The sequence below is a fragment of the Larimichthys crocea genome, chromosome XVII (assembly GCF_000972845.2).
Source record: "Larimichthys crocea isolate SSNF chromosome XVII, L_crocea_2.0, whole genome shotgun sequence".
NCBI classification, from domain to species: Eukaryota; Metazoa; Chordata; class Actinopteri; family Sciaenidae; genus Larimichthys; species Larimichthys crocea.
The window spans coordinates 26,789,450-26,812,018 of NC_040027.1; the positions used below are offsets into that span (position 1 = coordinate 26,789,450).

Below are 22,569 nucleotides of genomic sequence, written 5' to 3' on the forward strand. Positions count from 1 at the left end.
AGCTGCCAGTTTTTCACTGTAAAAACAACATTGATTTGATTTGATTTGATTTGATTTGATTTGATTTGATTTGAACAGTGTACTATCCACCACATTCAGATCTGTCATCCTATAATATTCATTTTCTACATGACTGATATCATTTAAAATGCACGGTCCACTGTTTCTCCCCTGACAGACACACGTGAAATTTTCAAGTCTCACATTTCCGTGTATCTTTAAAAGCAGGCTGTGGTGGAGGTGGTGATGGTGGTTGTGGGGTGAACTCGTGGCTGTGGAGTTCCCTCCAAGGCCGCTAGGCGCGTCTCTGCTCCATGAAAGCTGCCGTAGAGAGAGACTGAGGGCTGGAGGAGGAGGAGGAGGAGGAGGAAGAGGGGGAGGTGGGGGGTGATGAAGAGAGGAGGAGAGAGCAGAGAGAGAGGACGGTGTTTTATCAGCCAAGTGCAGCCTGGATCGTGAGGAGCGGACGATGGGGGGAAAAAATCCCACTCTTGTTTCTTTTTCTCCAACATCACCGACATTAACATGTAGACCGGTGCGCGTCAAAAGACCCGGAGCGTAATGGTATTTGCTGTCTAGGAGATTATCAGTTCTAGTTGTGAATTTAAAAGAAAAAAACACATTTTGGATTATCAGCGGACTTGTTTTTGGACTAAAAAGGTTGCCTTTAATTGTTTTCCGCGCGTGTGTAAATGTTGGACCGCATTTAACCCGAGTTTCTACCCTCTGGAGTGAAAAAAAGTGCGCCAGTATTATTTCCCAGGCTTATTTCCAACGCTTGAGCGTCGGATTTTTTATTTTTTTTGGAGGAGGAGGGGGGGCTATGTGGCTTTTGAAAAGGAATGCACCTTATCCTAACTGGACATAACGCACAGAGGAATATTATCTGAGGTGGGGGGATAACGCAGCGGATGGGACCCTTCCTTCACGGTAAATACACATTCACACTTTTTAATTCTGCAAGCTCCGTTAGGCATTGAGAGAATCTGCTGTGGCACTTTACCGTTCAAATCAAGCAACTGTGATGCAGCGAGCTGATGCTCTTAGTTCATGATTTACTCGGAGGAATCGCTGGTTGATGGTGGAGGACAAGTTAAAGTGGATGTTGAGATAATGAATGCCCCTTTCTCTCCACATGACGTTATTTATGCTTAGTGGTTAGTGAGAAGAGGAACTGTACACTGTGGAGAGGTTTGTTGGAAACGTCCCCGTGCACACAGCAGAAAAGCTGCATCTCCTTCGCTTCTGTCTGCCACTTTGGGCTCCCACACTCTGTTCCAAGCGCATGGACGCACAGAGCTGCGCACACTCAACCCGGCGAGCTGCGCAAAAAAAAAAAAAAAAAAAAAAAAAGATATAAGCCCAGCTTCCCAAAATAACGCTTTTGGCTAAAATGTCTGAGTGGTGAATCAGTTTTTCATAATGATTAGCTCTGATGTGGAAATGTATGAAATCATGGACAAATTCAACGTCCCTCCGTCCGTTCGTCCCTCCGTCGCTTCCCACCTGCAGACTGTGACTGCACGTCTAAATCTTAAACTGTCACCGCTCAGCACAAGCTGCTGTTAATGAAAGCAAAATCGATTTCATGCATTCTTAATCCAAATGAACGATGTGATTCCGTTGGATTTTGGATACTGACGCTGGAATCGGATTTATTCAAATTTTCGTGAACGCAAAACCTCCCCAGGCTCGTCACTGGGGGGGTCAGGATGGAGGGGTATTGAGAAGAACAGTGTGTGTGTGTGTGTGTGTGTGTGTGTGTGTGTGTGTGCATGTGCATGCGCATGCATGCATGGTGAATGGAGTCTCTCTATCCTCTGTCCGATCCAGGAGGAGAAGGAGGAGGAGGAAAGTTGCGCCCGTCGGCCGCTGCGGGGGCACCATCACCATATAAAACTGGATGAATGCGGTATTTGTGTGTGTGCGCGCGCGCTCCAAGGACTTGTCACACCAAAAAATAAAAAAATAAATAAATAAAAAATGAAGTAGAAGGAGCCTTTGGATGCTGCGATGTGGCCCGAGCAGCAGCATAGACTTTAGTAGCCCATCATTCCTCACAGATACAGCTTGGACCAGGTTTGATGGAGTGGGGAGTAGCTCTCTTACAGAGATGTTAGTCATGGCTTGAGCTGTGTGGGCTTCTAAAAAAAATCGCCTTGCAGATGATCCTAATCAGTTCTGAGTGATCATGCATACATTTCTTTTTTTTTTGGTTTCACAGAGGCTACTGTCAGGCAACACAGCAGCTCCAAATGTTAATGTGATCTCATGTATTCAGATTCTGCAAAAATACAATCTGGGGTAATGTCAAGGAGTCTCCTGTACTACATGTGACAACACCCCCTCCCAACATCTCTGTGTGTAACCACAGCACCTTAAGGCCCACCTGAGCTTGTTCTCCATGATTTAAAAGAGAGACCGAGTGCGTAAGAGCAAAGACAAAATGATACTTTGACTCAAAATGAATACAGGCGCTTTGATAGTCCATGAATCAGGCATTTGGTGCCACATTTGACAAATATAAAGCACACTTATAGCATAATGACAGCTAAAGATGTTGTGTTAGAGAGACACTTGGAGGAATTAAAGAGTTAAAGGTGTGTGATCATGTGGCAGGAGTGCAAATCCCTGACATTAGATGACACAATCTCCCTTTGACCTTTAATGAAGTTCCTCGACCTCCCCCCCTCTGTTTCTCACTGCGTTATTGTGTTCTCATCACATGGAGGTGGAGGCTGCCTCCATGCTGTTTCTGTGTATGTGGGGGGGGGCTCCAGCAGTTCACACCACTCACTCCCAGGGGCTCTGATCTACATAGCTCAGCCCTCAAGGAAAACATCTACTCACCGCTCATCGCTGTTTTTCGCCTATCCTCCCTTCACGCTGCTGCTGCTGCTCCTCCTCTGGTTCACTCACATTCCTCCTCTGCTGCTCTCCTCTCGCCTCATCTACCATTTCTGTACATAGGAGGGAGCTAGTTCGTAAATTATAGATTCCTTGTTGACTCATGCTGTGGTCCTGTTGTTTCTGGGAAAATAAGTGATCACCTCGCTCCCTGGTTACCTGTTTTGTTTTCCGGGGTTCTGGATGTGAAGCTGGCTGTTGAAATTGGAGCTTTTGTATTGAACTGTTGTAGTGCAAGTGAGTGCTGTATTTATGACGGCGTGTCCAACGTGTGTGTCCAAATTCAGTCGTTGCCTCCTTCCAAGGACATGGCCATGAACCTGTAACTTTCAGACGTTGTGGGTTTAACCTGCATCTCCTTTCCAGATGGCATAGTCTCATGTGTGAGTTTACCAACCTAATGATAATTATATGCATGTCTGGTTCTTTTTACACCTGGAATTAACATGTGTCTTTGGTAATCTGATCACAAGGAAAACTTTTAGCACAGTTGTGAATGCATCCAAGACTCATGTAGTCTGTGATCTGATCGCATTCTGAAGTGGTCTAGGCTGCAGAACTTTAAGAGAATGCGTCCAGGATCTCAATGTAGGACCATTTTCTCAACTGATGCTTTTGCGTAAGCCCGTACATACTCATTAATGTGTCAGCAGCATCGTATTACTGGCTAAATTCCACCGGGCATGGATGTGACGCTTTCCGTGTGCGCCACTATATCGTGCCCGTTCTGGTCAATGTTTTAGTGTTTCACAAGCAACCATGAATACATAGCTGTTGTATATTTGATGGACGCCGTGAGAAGCCCACATCAATCTGCACAGTGCAGCTCGAGCTGGCCAGAAGTCCGGCACAGGAACTTTTCAAAATAAAACAGCCTGTGCAAACTTCCAATTGTACAAACAGCCAACAGGGTAACAAATGAATTTCATAGTATTTTTACATATTTAGAAGCACATAAACCGAGGAAAATGACTAAATCTGAGCAAGTATATAGATATAGACACACAGAGCGAGGAAGTGAGGTCCGATCACAAGATGCATGTGTAGTATCTTTTTAAATCTAATGCCAAGTGCAATCAGATGTACCTAGAGCTGTCCAATTGTGATCAGATCACCCAAGATGAACGTTAATACCAGGTGTAAAAACATCATTTCTATAGCACAATATGTGTTGTTTCGGAGTCCTAAAGGCTGTACACAGTGCTTTTACCCTCAACATTTCATTTCCCAACTGCATTTCAATGAGCCTTTTGAATGGGACAGGGATTGATGACACATTATTATGTGGGCTATACAATCTTGGAATGTGGACTTGGAAGGAGCAGCTACTTACAGAAAATGAGTTACAGTTACTCAGTGCAATACAGCCGAGCATCTGTGCTGTATTAAACATAGTCAGCATGCCAAGTAAAACAGTATTCTTGCACATTGTCACCTCGAAGGTCACTTTTATGAAAAAGTGCCCTTTTCAGTATTAACACGGATAAATGAGTACATTCGTTTAAAGAGTGAATACAGTTAAAAGCATCTGATGACTAAATCAAAAGGTGGGACACCAAAATAACAGTACAGGGTCACCAAATTCTGTATGTTCTGTATGCGGTGCCTGCAAGGTTCAGCACTACACTTGTGCAACGCTTTAGTGACCTGTGTCAGTGTGCAACATTTTATTAAAAAACATAAAAAAAGTGTTTGTATTCAGTAGACATTATATACCTCAAAAGGTTTTCAGTGTGGATAATTTGGTGTACAAAGTTCGACACTTTGACGCTGGAGGCCAGAAGCAAGCTTTGGTTTTCTTACGGCAATATTTGTAGCTAACCTTAATCAGTTTTAGTGACCTACACTTGATTATATGTGTTTTTTTGGATGATGACAAACTACCTTTTTATGATATTGGATATATTGTGTGTGTTTGTGCGGTACTACATGAGAAGCAGCTTGGTCTAGATATGGAGACAGACTTATAACTAAAAGTTTGCTGGTCTGATTCCTGACAGTGTGGCTGGTTTGTAGAGTTGGTGAATTGTGGGGTATTGAATCAATAGCGTGCAAACACTGCTGAATATACCATATTTTGTTAAGCTCTAATTGTACTGGAGTCACGGCAATGAGGAAACAATTACAATATTTTAAATATGCATCTTTCTTTACTGAGACAGCAGAAAATAAATTAGGTATTGACAGGGATCCAGAGGGCACAAGTGGTTTCACCCAACTAATCTATACTTTATTTCAGAAGAAAGTGGTTCAGTTTTCCACAGTTTCCTCTCACATGTTGATGAAAATTTGTTTCTGCTCTCCTAACAGATGATAGTCACAGGATGGATGAATTTGTCAGGGATGGGAATTAAAAAACAGCTCTGGTTTTGAACTGGAAAGAAACAACAAAATAATGAATCATCAAGATCATCAAGACAAAATAAGTCAAAGATTACTATGAATGTATGAATAGTCATATTTAATCACAACACATCATAACAAATCTTACGACCCATGTGAAGCTTCATATTGTCCTATGCCCCAGTTAACAAAACACGGAAAGGGTGAATTCACTTATTACTCATTAGATGTCTAGACTTGCTGCTATATTTGATAAATGTAGTTATTATATTGAACAGACTTTGAAAATGCAGTATGACGCTTTTCCAAGCTGAAAACAGAGTTGTCTGCTTAATATCAATTTGAATAGAATGTGTCACAAATATCATTTAATGGCTGTGTAAAATATTCACGTGAAGTCCTGATGCTGGCTGCAGTTAACCTGAACTCTGGAGTGCTGTCTATTGGCTGCTTTGTTTAAACCTGTGGGAATATTGCCATTGGAAGCCTGGAAATAATAAAACAAACACAAAATGGACCAATGACTGGACTGCAATACAGTGCACATCTGCCATGGTACTGGCCACCTCATTTCCTTTACTCTGCTTTGAGCTGTCAGTCTTCATGACAGGTATGGTTGAATTATTCAGTAAATATGTGCCTTTATATATTTGGCATCTTTATTCATGAGGTAGGCAGATACCTGGAGAGCAGTGTTCATAGTTTTTGTTTGTTTGTTTTCTTTGTGTCATGAAATTCATCTTGTTTTTCATTGTGCGATATACCTCCTTGAAAGCCCTTATACAGGCATATGTTACCTCCTGACCATTGGAACGACGTCTGGCTCTGCCACCCATACGTTCAGGGCAATCCAAACTTTTCTCGTCTGTTGTTCCCCGTTGGTGAAATGTGCTACCAGTTCCTTCCAGATCAGGGGCGTCCCTCTCTACCTTTAAAAACCTTCTGAAGACCTCCAGCTCTTCAGAGAGGACCTCCTCTCCAACACTACCAACAACTGGACATGCTAAATCTATCCCCCTCTAGAACTGTCACTTGATTCTATGTGAGTACTTATTGCTCCTTGTCCTTGGATATAAGCATCAGCTCAATGACTAAACGTAAATGATGTAAAGCACACTAATGGGTTCTGGTTTGTTTTGGTTGTTGTAAGGTAAATGTGACTTAATATGACTTTTAATATGACTTTAAATATTTGCTCATTTTAATCACATTTTAAGAAAGTCTGTAAAGGAAGACGTGAATGAATCCTTGTTTTCATTTATTCTGTGATTATTAGGACTCGGTTCATTGAGATGAGCAGTAGGTGGCGTTAATTCTCCAGTTGGAAAACCATTATAACATTGCAAAAGTTCAGATGATCAAATTTTTGATCAAATTAAAAAATATGACATTTCTCTTTGTTTCATGTATTCATTTGATGAACATTACAGTCTTCCCATCCCATGTTTCATGCCTGAATCATGCCATGATTTATTGATTTTGTTATTATTAGTCTGTGTCCGTTGCGGCATGGTGAGGCAGTGGTTAGCACCGTCGCCTCACAGCAAGAAGGTTCCTGTGTGGAGTTTGCATGTTCTCCCCGTGTCTGCGTGGATTCTCTCCGGGTACTCCGGCTTCCTCTGACAGTTTATAGACATGCACTTAACAGGTTAACTATTTAATTTTTATTTGATTTTTTAATTTTATTTATTTAAAATTATAACTGAAAACTTATGGATGCAAACTGTCTAGTGTGTAGCGGGCATCACTTGGTAAAGGAGCCAGTCATGCTTGAGGAGATGCAAAGTCACAGATCAGACAAAATGCTAATTCATTTTACCTTTTGTAGAAACAGCTGCTTATGTAAACTGTCTCATGTTTGAAATTCCAAAGTCTTTTGTAATTCTAATGAACTGACCTTTTATAGAAGACAAGAGGTTTGCATCATCAGAAACCGTCAGATAGATTCATACTGCATCTAGATATTGCAGCCACACAAATCACTGCTTCATCCTGTGCTTATTAGAGCTATAAAAAGCTCTTTTTTTGCATTTGGATGCTTTGCCCTGTGGGGAGCAGATGAATAATACTAACAAAAGCAGAAACACTCCCTTACAAACCACCCACAGCTATTCCCATGCATTGATAATCTTGCTAATATTGTGCGTCAACAATTTTGGCAGCACCTGGGCTGTTGTAGGTGCACATTACCGCTGTGCTCACGCTGCTTCTTTTAATCATTCGACTGTTTTAATTGCATAGAACGGAAATAAAACAAACAACCTTCATGCTTGTAATTAGACATGCACGACACGTGGGAAAGAAAACAAGCTGTGTCAAAATGTATAGAACAATGGGAGTCATTAGAGGTGATCATGTACGGAGACATGTCACAGAGGAGAGGAGAGAAGAGGAGTCACGATTTTACCTACAGTCACATCCAAATAAAGAATTCAGAGATGGAAGGCAGGGAGGAAGCTGTTCCTGCTCAAATAAAGTAGACCACAGGGTGCACTGATACCTGCATGTTATCAGTGATGACAGACAGAGGTGATAAGAAACACAGCAAGCTGCAGGAAAGATAGAATACTATTTCAACTTTGGAACCTTGTTTATGGCGGTTGGGTGCCAAAAAAAAAAAAAAAGATAATTCCATGTATTGAGAATCCAATTCGGCCGTGCTACATCTCAGGAGTCCAGGCCTGGAGTATTTTTAATGGTGGGAGGACTTTGTCTGTTGCACAGAATAGCACGGTGTCTGTATGGAACCACACTTGTTGAAGTTCCTGGCAACTGCCGACTTGTCATCTGTTCTGTGCATAGCCACTTCTGTGCTCACTGATGCGGATGTCTAACCATTGGTTAGTCTTATCTGCATGCTGTAATCCATAAGGACAGGAATGAGGAAGGGAGGGATATATGGAACAGAATGTACTGAGAACATTTTACCTTGGCTTGGGACGGACGTTTCTTTCTCTGGCGTTGTCATGCTGTAAATTTGTACATCCTCAAGCAGTGAGAGCATCAGACAGAGACATGGCTGGGGGCTGTTGATTATTTTATCGGCAGACGGTTCAGTGCAGAAGTTTAGTGTCACAATGCATAAATGCTCTTTCTGAGAGTCAAATCATTGTTGGTTCAGTGGAGAACTGTACTGATGCATCATCTTTGCTTTTTCTGAGAAATGTATCTATGCTGGTTTCAGTGTAGAGTTTTTTTCCAGCTCACTCCAGTCTTCCATCAACATGCATGCAAACTGGTATTTTTGCAATGCAGTGCCCTTGGTTTCAAAGCAAATACCGTACATGTGCTTTTGTTCTGATTATATTACTTATGATCAAGTCCACAACAACAAACAGCCAAACCTTAAGCACAAGACATAGCAGCCAGCCAATATTACGTACTGGTCCAACAGCAAGAAGCCCAGCTCAGCGTCTGTCTGTGTCAGTCTTTTATTTCCGCCTGGCTCTGGTACTGGTGCCCATTCTGGCATCCCCCTGCCGCCACCCCTCCTTTGCCTATTACAAGTCAGTCTGGCATCAACATGATTTAAAATCTGTTATTTTGTGGTACAAAAGTTATATAATGTTGTTTCAACCACATAAGCGTCCACTCCACTTCTTCAAAAACTCTCTACTCAGACAGCACTGATTGAATCATATCCATGCTGTTCCTGATGATTCAACTCTAAAAATATTGAGTCTACAGCAGTGTGGAGATTTTTCTGAAGTTTGTGTCGCATGATGATTAATTCAGAAATTGTTTTATGCCTATTGCTTCAACACTTCTTCTATGGTCTGTTTCATTCCACGTGAATGTTGGGCAGGTTTTCGAAAGATAAGAATGGCTCATCCACTCGTTGAATTCGCTGTCAGTCCATATGACTTCATGTTTGCTCCTCTCTGGGTTTGTCTGTGAAAAGCCAGTGTGAACACAAACTGAACCAGAAAGGTAAAAATCTATTATTTTTATATTTCTTCAGAATGACAGGTGTGAACGCTCTTGTTCTCTTCAGGTGGCTTCATCGTGTTTATGTGCTACTGTTGGTATAAATTTAGAATTTATGTAGAAACGTTCATGTTGCATAGCATTACATTTAAAGGAGCACTGTGTAGGATTTAGCAGCATCCTGTGGTTTGCCCCTTTCGCCTCACCTTCTACTTTTTGCATGAAGGAAGCACAATATGTGAAATGTGAAAAAAGGTCCTGTTTAGAGCCAGTGTTTAGTTTGTCCATTCTGGGCTACTGTAGAATTAGATATAAAATAAAAATATTCTGTAAATAAAGCCCCCTTAATCTGACACTCTGGACCTTTAAATATCCTGTCATGCTGTAGTTTTCACTGTAGATCCTGCAGTACTGACTCACAATGGGTCGCAGCACAACATTCATTTGACTGCTCTTCAAACCACTGGCTACAGTGTCTGCCTTGCTGATAGCTCCTGACAGAAAGGTCTATATAGAGTAATGGGAATCTCTCTTTCTTGCTTAGCTTGCTGAGTGAACACAGCTGAATGAGCTGAGCAGAGTAAGCAACGCCGTTGTATTTGCATGGATTGCATTACATGATGCATAAAATAAAGTGTTGTGCTTTCTGCACAAAACCATCAACCCACAGTTAACATTACAATTATGTGGAGAACACAGAGCGTAATAGCCAGGAAACCACAATATAGACTGAAAATAGACAGGAACTGTTGGGAAGCAAACAGTGAAATTAACTGTGGAAAACGGATTAAAGGAAACACTCACATCCTGAGCCAGATACATGTTCACTGCTAATGCATTATTAAACTAATGTTATTTTTGTGGTTGGTAGTGTGTAGCATAGCGCAGTATGTGGTTGAAATGAAGTGCTCCTGAAAGTCACATGACAGACATGAATCCAAGTGCAAACACTGAGCGCCAATGCAGTAAGTGTGTCGATGGATTGACGATGTTGTAGTGTATGTGGTGAATTTGACTTTCAAAGAGGATCAATGAGTTGTGTCCACTGGGAGGTGGAGGTGGACAGAATTATTCATTTGTCCATTTAAACACTTAAAACAAACTCTTGAGCTTGTCATAGTATTGCAGCCATCCTGTGGACGAGGTTATAGCCCATTGTTGGATCAACAAAGTAGAGCTTTAAAAATGTTTAACTTTTTTTTTTTTCAATCAAAGAAAATTTCCAAACCTAAGATAGAGCCTTCAAACTTTTGTCTGACCAATACCAATACCAGTCTTTCATCACATACCAAACAGAAATGGGTATGACCTAGACAATTAATGATTAATGAAAATACTTGCAGATAAATTAGAAATTGGGACTCATGCTAACAGTCAACATTGGTATCTTTTAACCATGACCGCAACTTTAACCAAGGTCACCTAGTTTCTAATACACCTTATCCAATGGGTTGATGTCGCCTACTGACAGTAAATGTGCTACACATCACAGTGTCAAGTACACATAAGTAAGTTCACATATAAAAATCATGAGTGATTTTCTTAATTTCAAACTTGTCTTGGCTGTAAACAATCAGATGGGGGTGCTGTGCATGGGCCTGGAGGATTTCGGTCACGACAATCAAACGTCACTGTCAAGGTATAATTTACAAAACGTGTCCGGCTGAGTGGCCTTGTAACTGTAAATTAGCCGTGCTTATGATTAGCTTATTGACACTGAATTCATCTGCCGTAGCTCCTGTTATTGGGTTAGGAGAGCACTTGGCTGCCATGCTGAAATGACTGAGTACGGAATGTAGTGCAGTGGTGAAAGCCATGAATTACTGGCTGTGGTTACATGAGTCTTTTTTTTCACCCCTTCCAAATGTAATCACTTGGGTCGACAGTTTCCATGGAAGGATTAACATAAGTACTAAATGATATAATGAAATGCTTTGTCCAGTTTATATGTTTCAGGAGAAACAGTTGGGGAAGAATGACTCTTCACAAAAACTTTTGGCTTTTGATTTGGAGACTGGATTATTACATGAGAAGTATACCAACACACACTTTATTCTAGAGTCAATTAAATAAAAACTGCATACACTTACAGCGTTGATGTGGAGCCAAAGAGATGATGGCTTCGTCCCGTCTCTCTCTGTCTTGTGACGGTCCCTGAGGGTGTCGCTTTTAAAAGGCTTCAAATCCTTTCACACATCCGTGTCAGCTGAAAGCTCACCTGAGGATGGAGCTGAAAAGAACAGACTGTGCTGGCAGGCTGATAGGGCTGTTAAGGTTACATGGCCAGTGTGTGTGTGTGTGTGTGTGTGTGTGTGTGTGTTTACATGGTCAGGGACCGTGACTGTGTGTGTGTCTCTGTGCAGGCGAGCATTGCTAGGACTCGAGGTTTCTGGAAAAAGAAAAGACTGCAAGTGGAGGAGCATTAATAGACTGCTCTTATTCTACAAGAAGACGCTACCGGGGCTTTCTTTCACTCTTCTTTTTCTTCATTTAATTAAGTATCTAATTGTTTTAGTTCAAGTAGGAAAGGCAGAAAATACGGATCTTGTCAAATTGCCTTATTCTTTCTTCCAAACTGTCTTTATTATTCCAGTTTTCTACCCACATTCTGCCAAAATGAGATTTGATTTGATGCTTTAATGTCATTTTGAATACAGAAAATGATTTGAAAATCAATCTGGTATATGTACTGATCTGCATTAAAATACAAACGCAAATGTGTCACACGAAAATCAAATAGTTGTGTTTCAAATGATAAAAACAATCCCACGTATTCCTGATATTAGATTACTGAGAACTACTTGACACACGACCTTCATGGATGTTTGAGTAATACAATGTTGGGACAAATGTGCTTTTAAAACAGTAACTACACCCAGGCTGGAAATTCTGGGATCTGTCAGAAAAAAATAAATAAAAAGATTTACCACAAAAAACAGTATTTTACGAAAGGGACCAAGTAATAGTGGTAAAGTACGAGCAGCACACCTCTTTGGGGGCCATAACATTGAACTCTGCTTCAGTGTCTGTTGACCAAATTGCCTGAGCAGACAAACCTCACTAACCGGCTTTCAAACGGGACAACCGAGGCTCTTCATAAGAGATGACTTGAAAGAAAAATAAAATCCACAGAGAGGCAATTTAGACTTCACACCTTGAAGCTAAAAGTTCCATAAAACGACATCAAAAAGTCATGAAAACAAAATCCAGACCATATAGGCCCCAGCAGCGCCACCGCCACTCTCCCGCCATAGCTTGGAGCCTCTTTAGGCTCCTGATGGCACCGTGGGGAGGCGGCTTTTCAGATACGCACCTCAAAGTAACTAACTATGTGCTTGAAGCAGACTTGAACCCTCACGGGGGGTAACACGGGTGGGGAAAGATGAGTCGAGTGATGAAAACGAATGAATCGAATGCAGGAGAGATGTAATGATCCAACATGCCCCGAGTCCCTGAGATCTGGGTGTGTAAATGTGTGTGTTATGAGTGCATTCGTGCTGACACCGGAGTGTGTGTCTATGTGTGAACATTCTGTAGGCAGCTCGGTACACTGTGTCTGTGCCTCTGTCTGTCCTGAAGGGATCCGTCTCGCGGTGAGCCAGTGCGGTGGCGAGGAAAGCCGGTTTCACGCCAACCCACCGCTTCCCCGTTGACCCCCTCCTGGCAACCAGGCACAAAATGTCTGCCAGGTGAACCGCACAGAGAAGGGAAAATCTCGGTTCCTGTGCCACCCACGCGGATAACACCGCTCGTTCTCTCCACTTTATCCAGTCTACGGCACTCACGACACCAGCCTGCTTAGTATGGACGCCCACTGACCGACTGTGTGACTGAGAGAAAATATCCATGCATCGATTCTGCTCAGTCGAGATGATGGAATTGAATATAGTGCAGGCAGATTGGCGCTTAATGCACTCGTCCTTCATGTGAGGTTATTAGGCTGCTGTTGATGTAACAACTACATTTTAAAGCAGGTGTGTGTGTATGTGTGTGTGTGTGTGTGCTCTATCGATGTCCAATCCAGTGCTTCTGTCACAGCCAGTTATGTAAGCTCATATCGTAGGTTTTGGTGTCTTATTTTTATTTATTTTTTGCTAAACTTTGATTTTACCAGAGTAGATTGAGCATGTGCAAATGTTTCTGAGAGGAGAGGAAAGAGGTGTAAGATGAGAGGAAGAGGAGCAGAACAGGAGGCAAAGTGAGCTGACGCCTCCTCTCTGTACTCGGTATACCTTACTGCTCCCTAGGCAAGCATGTGTGTGTGTGTGTGTCTGTGTGAAGCGCTGGAGGCTCTGTATGCTGGAGTTAAACTCTGTTCGTATGAGCGGAGGGCACACTGATCCAGACTGACAGGCCAGAACACAGGCTACATTCCCCCAGTCAACAGCCTGAGCAGCAGTCAGCCAGCCAGCCTGCTCGACAGGCAGCTAACCGCTGGCCAAACAGACAGTATGGATTGTTATAAAAAAAAAATCTAAACTGGAAACAATGTAAACAAAGGGACTTATTGAAAAATGGAAAAAGTAGTCCTTTCACAGTTTACTTTATGTTTATATTCATCACCTCCACCAAGGACAGAATGCCAAGCACTGCTTTGTTTGTTTTTTTAAGATTTTTCATTTACAGCTTGTAAAACTTGTCGTCATGGCCAAGATGAATTACTTGTTGGTGTAGATTGAGGATTTATTATTATTATTATTATTTTATTCACCACTTTGCCTGTTTTTGAAAAAGGTGCAGTGCGTACGATTCAGGGCCGTTATTTTCAGAATAATGCAGACATGGAATATAATAATTATAACTATGTTTTCATGTATGATGACCTGAAAATAAGAATCTTTTTATCTTTGTTACTTAAAAATGATCTGTTTATATATACAGTGGGAGTGCCATAATTTTACAGTAGCCCAAACTAGACAGGGCCTTTAACGTGTTATTTGTCCTTTACACTAGGAAGGTGGGGGTGATGTGAGGAGATTGCAATACAGTACAATACAATCCAGTCCATTCTCACTCCCAGCTCATCAAATGCAGCAGTTTGTTCATAGTGATAGTTCTAGGTCTGCCACTATCATTCTATCTAGATCATTGACAGTAAAAAAAAGAAAAAAAAAGAATGGATACTATTCATATTCAGTCTTTCTTGTGAGGACAGTCTCTATTAAGAAATGGCTTAAACCAGCCATTAGAGGGCTTTAGAGTCTAATCCTGCACTATCTGCATGCAGTAATACTTCTGACTTTATTGCAGCTGTACTAAGACTTAAGGAGAGCGCATAGCAGGAGAAGACAGGGATTTTTTTTTTCATCCATAATGAAATGATGGTGTTCCTATCTCTCTGACAGAAAGACCAAGAAGCCAAGGATGTGTTATCAAAGGAAAACATACAGGTATATCAGACAGACATCCAGATCAAGGAGGATGTAGACAAAAGACGGTAAAACAGATTCCCAGAGTCTGCTGCAGAGTTCGTCCACCACTTCACTGCTGAGTGAACTGAATACACCTCGTCTCGTCAGATTAAGTGAAGTGCTCGTGGAATGTGGACGTCCGCTGTGCCAGACAGAGTGTTTGCGAGAGAGGCCGATAAACAGACACTCCACTTAAATGCGCTCCCTTAAGCTATCGTACCTTTTTACTTTTTATGTCGCTCCGGCAGTTTCGACCCGGAGCTGTGCAATCCCATTTATCCCAGCCAAGAGCTGCATTATGCCACTTTACTAATTATTTATTGCTCAGGTATGTCCCTTATTACCACTTCTGTCTACCCATTTATACTCCTCTGCACATCAATTGTTGCTGGATATTCATAAATGTACTACTCTCAAGTGATTTTCTTGATATTCTTCAAAAGAGTAAGTTGAGAGGACAGCTGTTTAGTTTCATTAGAGGCTCACTTACCTCTTCTTTCCCTTCATGCTGATCAGTTCATGGATTCATATTCATATTTAAAGGTTTGCTAAAATTGCCCAGTGCTGACGTCCTTCTATGAAACTGGGGTTGTATAGAAAACAAAGTAACTCAAGCTTGCAAAGTGTCCATGAGCCAGTAGCATCATGCACGCTGGATTATCAAATCCTTTATGGACACACAGAAGTAATTGTACAACTGTAATGTGAAACTATTTATAGTGGACTTTGTCAGTAGATTTCATCCTCCTCTCCTGCCGTCTTTCTTCTTCTCTCTTTCTTATGCCCTCTCCATCACACACACACACACACACACACACACACACACACACACACACACACACATCATATTCTCAGGCTGACTGCTTTCCCTCAGACCAGCGACGAGAGGTTGAAGCTGGACCGACCTGCAAGCTAAGCACATCCCTCAAATAGTCATAAGCACCTCTTCAATAAATCCCTTCCACAAGCCCCGATGTGTGTCTGCGTGTGTGTGTGTGTGTGTGTGTGTGTGTGTGTGTCACAGACAGAGGTGAGATGAGATGCTTAAAATAGGACAGACAAAGGGATGGAGGGATGGCTAAAATGCTGTGATGTTGTGAGGATTTATCACACAACGGTGGCGAGCGGAGAGATGGATGGATGGATGATGGGAAATAGAAGGAGGATATGGATGAGACTGACTAAAGCGCGGGCTGATGGAGTGTTTAGCTGGGTGACTGACTAAGCCATAAGTCTCCTGTGAGCCCTTATGCTCTCTTGCTCTCTCTCTCTCTCTTTCTCTCTCTCTCTTTATCTGTTCTATCCCTCTCTCGGCCTCTCTTTAAAATAACACTACGTTCTGTGTGGTGACAAGCCGGGATGAAAAGATTGGCCCTTAGTTTTCCCCCGACTGCCCTCTCAGATAATCACTACACCTACTGGCTGCCTCCACATGCTGACTCTACTTTATTAAAGCCAATCTTTCAATACATTACGTTGCTGTGGTTAAGTGTCACTGCTTTGACTGGGGTAGATTTGAAAACTGTTACAGTGGTAGCCCTAAAAAATTCTGCTCGGTCACTCAGTCAGGTTAAAACGGATTAACTCATCTATACCTGAGCACGATTTAACCATCAATGCATTACCACAGTTAGACTGGCATCCCAGGAGAGTGTTGCAAAAACGTTCTGGAAGAAACGCTGCTGTAATGTTTTACATGGCTTGTCAAATATTTGCGTGACCTTCAAAAAGCCAAAAGAATATTTAAAGCTGCATTCATTTCTCATGAATGCCCATTTCATTCATTTTTCCCGTATCAGCTCCTAAATGTTACCTCTGTCTGTCGTTTGGTGTTGGGAAGGTACAACAGCTGATTGGTGGTAGCTTTTTATTTAAAAATGCTACCTGGTGCAACCGGACACTAGGTTAATGTGGGCTGGGAAACCAAAACAATTCTCTAAAAGGGGTCAAAGTACTAAGTCTGAGTCTCTGGGTTCATTATTTGGGTTCACATTTATTTAATTCATTGCTGACTTTGGACATGATAGTTTTGAAGTTAAGAATCAAAAGTCAAGGTCTCTCGATTGGATCTGACAATTTTAATAGGTGTTGAATGTCGAGCCAGGTCTGGCAAAGCTTATACTGTAAGGCTGCAGGTGGAATTGATAGCTAGAATGTGATTTTAAGAATATGTGATCAAATTGAATCCATTTCTTTATTAAAATATTTGTTAGTGCATGTTTAACGGAACATTAACCCCAGTTTGAATGCACCTTTTCGTGTTTGTTCGTATCAAATGTGGAAAACATGATTTGTACTTCCACAGAGATTCAGCTGGAAGACTGCTGCATCATTTATACCGCAGGTCTGTCACACATCTGATGATTTGTACCTGGCAGAACAGTGGTTTGTTGGTTAATAGACGTCATGCAGATCTTGCATGTATCTTCCTCTGCGTGTTGTGTTTCTGAATATATAATGAGATTTGCCGTCGCCGACACCGCATGTGACATCCGGCTGAGCTTTGAGCCACTTCTGAGCAGAAATGCACACAGATGCTGCAGTGTTTAACTTTCACATGTCATGAGATCAGGCAGTGCTTAAGGCTACTGGTGAACTGTGACTTTTAGACTTATGCAACACGACTTAATTAGAAACCTTCAGAAGGATGTTAAAAGTTCATGCCTCACTTTGAATTGCTTTAGAGAGGAACAGAGCTTTTTTTCACAGTCCATACGCTACCATCACATGGGTTCTTTTGCCACTGTGCTTTTCTAAAAAAAAAAAAAATCTAGAACTAAGAAGAAAACAGAATAGAGCAGAAATACAGGTAAGCTTAAGACACTGACAGACATTTAACAGACAAACAAGGAAACACAGAAACTAAATAACCGTGCAGGACACCAGGTGAAACAAATCAGGGACAGGTGCACAATCAAAAACAGGCGGGAGAACAAGACAGGCACTGACTTTTTTTTTTTTTCTATTTATTTCTTTGCATGTTTTGGTGGTATGGTTGCAAACAGCAGAAAAGGAATATCTTCTATGAAATATCCTGCTATGATCGGAGACACATCCAGGTGAATACAATTGGTATCCGAGGAGTAATACAGTTGTTGTGTGAAACGACATCATGCATCACTTTCAACTACCCGTACTATTAGTGCAACATTTCTGGCTGATTTATCTCCCCAGAATGTAACCAGCAACTTACACAAAAGTACAAAAGGAGATACGGCAGTTTGTTTGTACAAAGCTGCAGGCTCTATTGTAAGTTCTATTATATATATATATATAATTTTATCATTTAAATTGTGTATGAATAAACTGTTCATTTGTTCAAAACTACATTCATGCCTGGAGATGAATAGAAACACAACAATAATCCAGGCCGCGGTTGCCAAAATTCACTCATGAAAGAAATATTGTGAATTTGACGGTATTGCAATATTATATTTGTGATGACACAGAGGAGGGGGAGATGAAATGAAGGAACAACCGTCTGTATATTTTCTGTCTTTGAGGTTAAACATAATTTCTGAAGTGTCTCTTAATTTGTATATTAATTTATTATTATTATTATTTTCAATTTAATATCTATTTTCATACTAAGCAGATTCAAGCTCAGGTATTTTGCATACATGCACATCTGCATCACATTTGTTATACGTGCATATACATATACATTTTCAGCTGCACCAATACACACACACATACACAGATATATAGATATATATATATATATACACACACACACACACACACACTCACATCCAGCCACATGTCACTTTAATAGCTGTCATTGAGCGTCAGTGAAATGGCAGCAGAGTGGCTGCAGGCTGCTGTGGCTGATCTGAGCTCATTAGACCAGCGACTCAGACTGAGGGGATTCGGCGGGGATTTGTTACGCCGCTACAGCACTCCTGCCCCAGCCACGAGGTGAAATTAGGAGAGATGAAGGGGAAGGATGAGGGAGAAGGTAAAGGAATGGAGTCGGGGGAGGAGAGAGGGATGAAATTGTGAGAAGAGTAAAAAAAAAGCAGGTAGGAGGGGAGTAGAGGAAGTTAAAAAGATGTGAGGGAAGAGGACTGAGGAGTGAATGTAAAAGGGAAGGAGGGGAAGAATGGAGGTAAAGGAAGTAAAACTGCAAACATGAGACAGAGATAAGGATAGAGCTTTATGAAATAAAGAAAAAAAAGAGAGGACAGAAAAGGAAATCATGAAGGGCTGTGCTGGAGGAGGGGAACGGTAAATAAGTGGAAAAAGATGGAGGCTGGATGATCTGATTAAAGGTGTTAAAGGCAAGAGAGGAGGCGAAGTATGAGTGGAGTGGAGAGCAGGAGCTAAGGAGGTGCAAAAAGATAAGATGAAAACTTTATTGATCCCTGCAGGGCAAAGCAGCAACAGCAAGGAATTGGAAAAAACAACATCAGAATATAGATAAGAAGAGAGGTTTGTGGACACGCAACTTCAACACCCAAGAAATTAATGGATGGAAACATGCAAAACAGATTTGAGATGGCAGCAACAGCAGCAAAAAAAAAATAAAAAAAATGATGAAAAGGTCCAAATTATTAAAATGAATATCAGTTTGTGTATGCACTTTATAGCAGAGAGAAATATGAGCGTGATAAAAAGGCGATAGATGGAAGATAGTACAGGCAATGAAAAATGCCAGCGCTGGGATCTGCATTAGCAGGTCTCCAGAGAGTCAAACATGCATAGATATACACAGATATGAATTAAAGAGAGGACGGGATAATGCTGAGGAGGAGGTAAAAAAAAAAAAAAATGAAGAGGTGCGAGTGAACTGAGGGTAGGAATAAGAGAATGGGGAGGGAGGAAATGGAATGAAGACGCGAGGCGAAGATTGAAGAGGGATTTTCCAGTTGGTTACCCGGTCCCGACCACGTGTGAAATTTGCTCTGAACACCCGGTGGCGTTCAATCACCAGCCAAGTGAAGCAACAAGGAAATTAACGCCAGAGAGGGAGAAATGGAAGAGGATGAAAAAAGTGAGGGAGAGGGAAGGAGGAAGACAGACCACAGACGAATACGTTTGCGACATCGGGATTCTTCGCGTGGTGTCGAAAGCATTACGAGTGCTGCGGAAAATGTCTTGTGTAACAAGTTAAGTGCTGAAGGTGAGAGTGTGTGTTCATGAACAGAAATGAAATAATCAGTCGACGTGGTGACTTAACTCTTTAGAATCAGATCAACTTCACGTCTCATATTTCTGACACCAGTGCAGTCATTTGTATTTTTCCGCCTTGTTTTCAAGACTTCATGATTGTTTCTGTTAATTACTGAAACAAGAAGAACCATTATTATTTATCTTTTTAATACGCAGTATGTCTATAAGTGTTAATCCCTGGGATAAGATGCTTTGGTGCGTTAGAAAACACCTGTGGCGACTGGTGATGTGTAGTGTGTTCTTATAAATAACCTATAATTGAATTTGAATCATTTCGGGGATAGAAGACATTTTGCATCATGGATCCTGAGTAAAGCTGGTGGTTTTTGATCTTATTCTTGTGTCTTTATGATGAACAAACCCCCTGAAGACTCTGAAACCTACAATGGATTTACTGCTATGTATATCCTGTGACGCCACAGCCTGATGTAGCTTACACCTCCGTGCCATACAGCTGCTACACTGACTGAATTCATTGCACGAAACAAGGCAAACGTTCACTCCTCTGTACAAAGATTACTGTCTGTAACATGGTCCACATCCATGCCAATGGACGGAACCACTGACTGTATGTAAAGATGGACGACATAACAACTCCCCAAAAGTGCCAAAACATGATTGCCCCCTAGTGGCTAGCTGCAGTTATATGTTAGTAGATTGGGCACGGACCAAAGGAAAAGTAAACGTCAAAATACATTTTTTACAAAGACGCTCATTTAATTTAGTTCTCATCAATCTGTGGTTTGGTTTTAATTTTTTGGTTGACTATATAAAAAGGGGTTTTCACATCATAACTGACAGCTGAGTTCTGCTTATGATTGAGTCGAATTGATGTATGGGTGGATCCTTGACACCACGGCTTCAATGCTGATTACTACTGTGCAGAGTTTGGCTCCAAAATATGCAACTTGTCAACTTTTTTCTGGTCATTTTTTTTGTTGCTGTTTTTTCTGGATTTAGCACTCAGAGATGGCATCCCCATTCTTAGTCCCGTATGCAAGGCTCTGATTGGTCTTCAACAGCTGTCAATAGCCATGTTTCCATCAGTTTTTATGCCTATGTTAAAGTAAAATTGGTTCTGCAATAATAATATAATGGTTTTCCAACTGGAGAATTGAGGCCCCCTACTGTTTTTTATCTCAATGAACCAACTCTGAATAAGTGTGTCACAGTGGTGGACAGAAACACGTTATTGATTTGCATTTCCTGACACCACTTTACTTTAATTCAGTTCAAATGTGTGATACATGTGGAGGACGTTTGAGGATCAGACAGATCCACGAGTTTCATCACCAGAAAACGCTGCTGTTAATTCTGCCTTTTGTTTGTGGGTGTAACTTATTTGAGCAATAAACAGGCCCACTGTGGCTCATAATAACTTTTGAAACAAAATGATGAATCTTTCATTTTCTCCATTTCTTGACTTTGTAAAGGCAGGCTATTCATTTTATGTTAATTTCTTGTTTCTCCACAGTAAGAGAGACAGAAATAAACAGGAGCGCAGTGAGACGAGACTGAAGAGTAAAGAATATGATGACAAAAAGAGAAATAACAGAAGTCAAAACATGTAGGCTTGATGATTTTTGTCTGATTTGTTTCAGTCAGCTGACAATGAGAGTCAGAGATGGTGATTCAGACACATAGTGGTGTGTGCATAGACGGTTATAGGCAGAACAGAGAATAAAAAACCTAAACCAACGCACATGCACTAAAATGAAGAATCATTTTGGTGAACAACTTATAATAATAAAACTATACCTGTGGTCCTCATGGCGCACACCAGCGTGCAACATGTGGTTTCAAGGTGAGAGATGAGTGGTGGCGTCATCTGTCGTGAGGACGTTTCAGATGTTTCTGTTTGTGCTTCCAGACAGCCAGCGTTTGACTTGTTGCCTGGTTTATGTCCCCCTCAGCAGTTCACGTGTCCGTGATGACAAAGAGCAGCATGTCATTGCTTTCTCTGCAGCCTCGCTGTAAAAACACTCGCAGCCACTTTTATGGACTCATTAACAAAGTCGCGGAACAATCAATGAAAACAGCTTCCTTTTCAACAACAAATGTTTCACAGGGAAAAATCTGGATTTCTACTCCTGTTTCTGAGCCGGCAGATGGGAAAATAAAATTGTTTGCTCCCTTAATGCTTCACCTTCACTCCCGTGCTGTTGCCACTTGACTGTTGCCTGCATCCTATAAGGCATCCAAAGATATAACATCAGCCGATGTAAACTCTCATCCTGGGTATGAAGTGGAAATTCTAGACCACCTTAGAAAGACATTAACTGCCATAGTCAGAGCCATATTTTTTTATTCTACATAACATGAGTGGAAAGGTCTGCCAATGAAAAAAATATTTCCATATTATGATCATTTCATATGTAGTTTCATGCATTTTAGGGTCCCAGTTTTATTTTTATTACTGGAAGCCACTGGTGAAACTCATATGGTTTCTTGTGTGTGTTATCTTGGGAGATGTTTACGGCTTAACATGCACACTTGTTGTGTGTTAAACGTTAAAAGTGAGCTCTACTGACTTTACACATTAAAGTCTGCTATCAGGTGTTGGGCTATGGAGGACTAAAAGTGCCAAAATTAAATAAATAAATAAATCATTGCTCGGAGTACACACACACACTCAAGGGAAATTTATAGTTCTGAGTTAAGGGATTACAGTACACAGGTACATGCCTACCGCTCTCTATTTGAAAGCAAATGAAAGAATGTAAATACAAATACTGTGGGGAATGTAATTAAAGCATAATACGGCCCACGTACGATGAATCAGTCACTAAAGAATAACTACTGCTGTAAA

General features: G+C 41.3%; 1 protein-coding gene across 2 annotated transcripts in view; it reads left to right on the forward strand.

Annotated features, from left to right (window-relative positions):
• The first annotated feature begins 380 nt into the window (after window positions 1–380).
• Window positions 381–22,569, forward strand: part of nlgn1 (neuroligin 1) — a 313,704-nt gene continuing 291,515 nt past the window's right edge. For both annotated transcript variants that reach the window (XM_019256474.2, XM_019256476.2), the window contains exon 1: window positions 381–930. The gene's annotated coding sequence lies outside the window, so the exon portion shown is untranslated. The remainder of the gene's footprint in view (window positions 931–22,569) is intronic.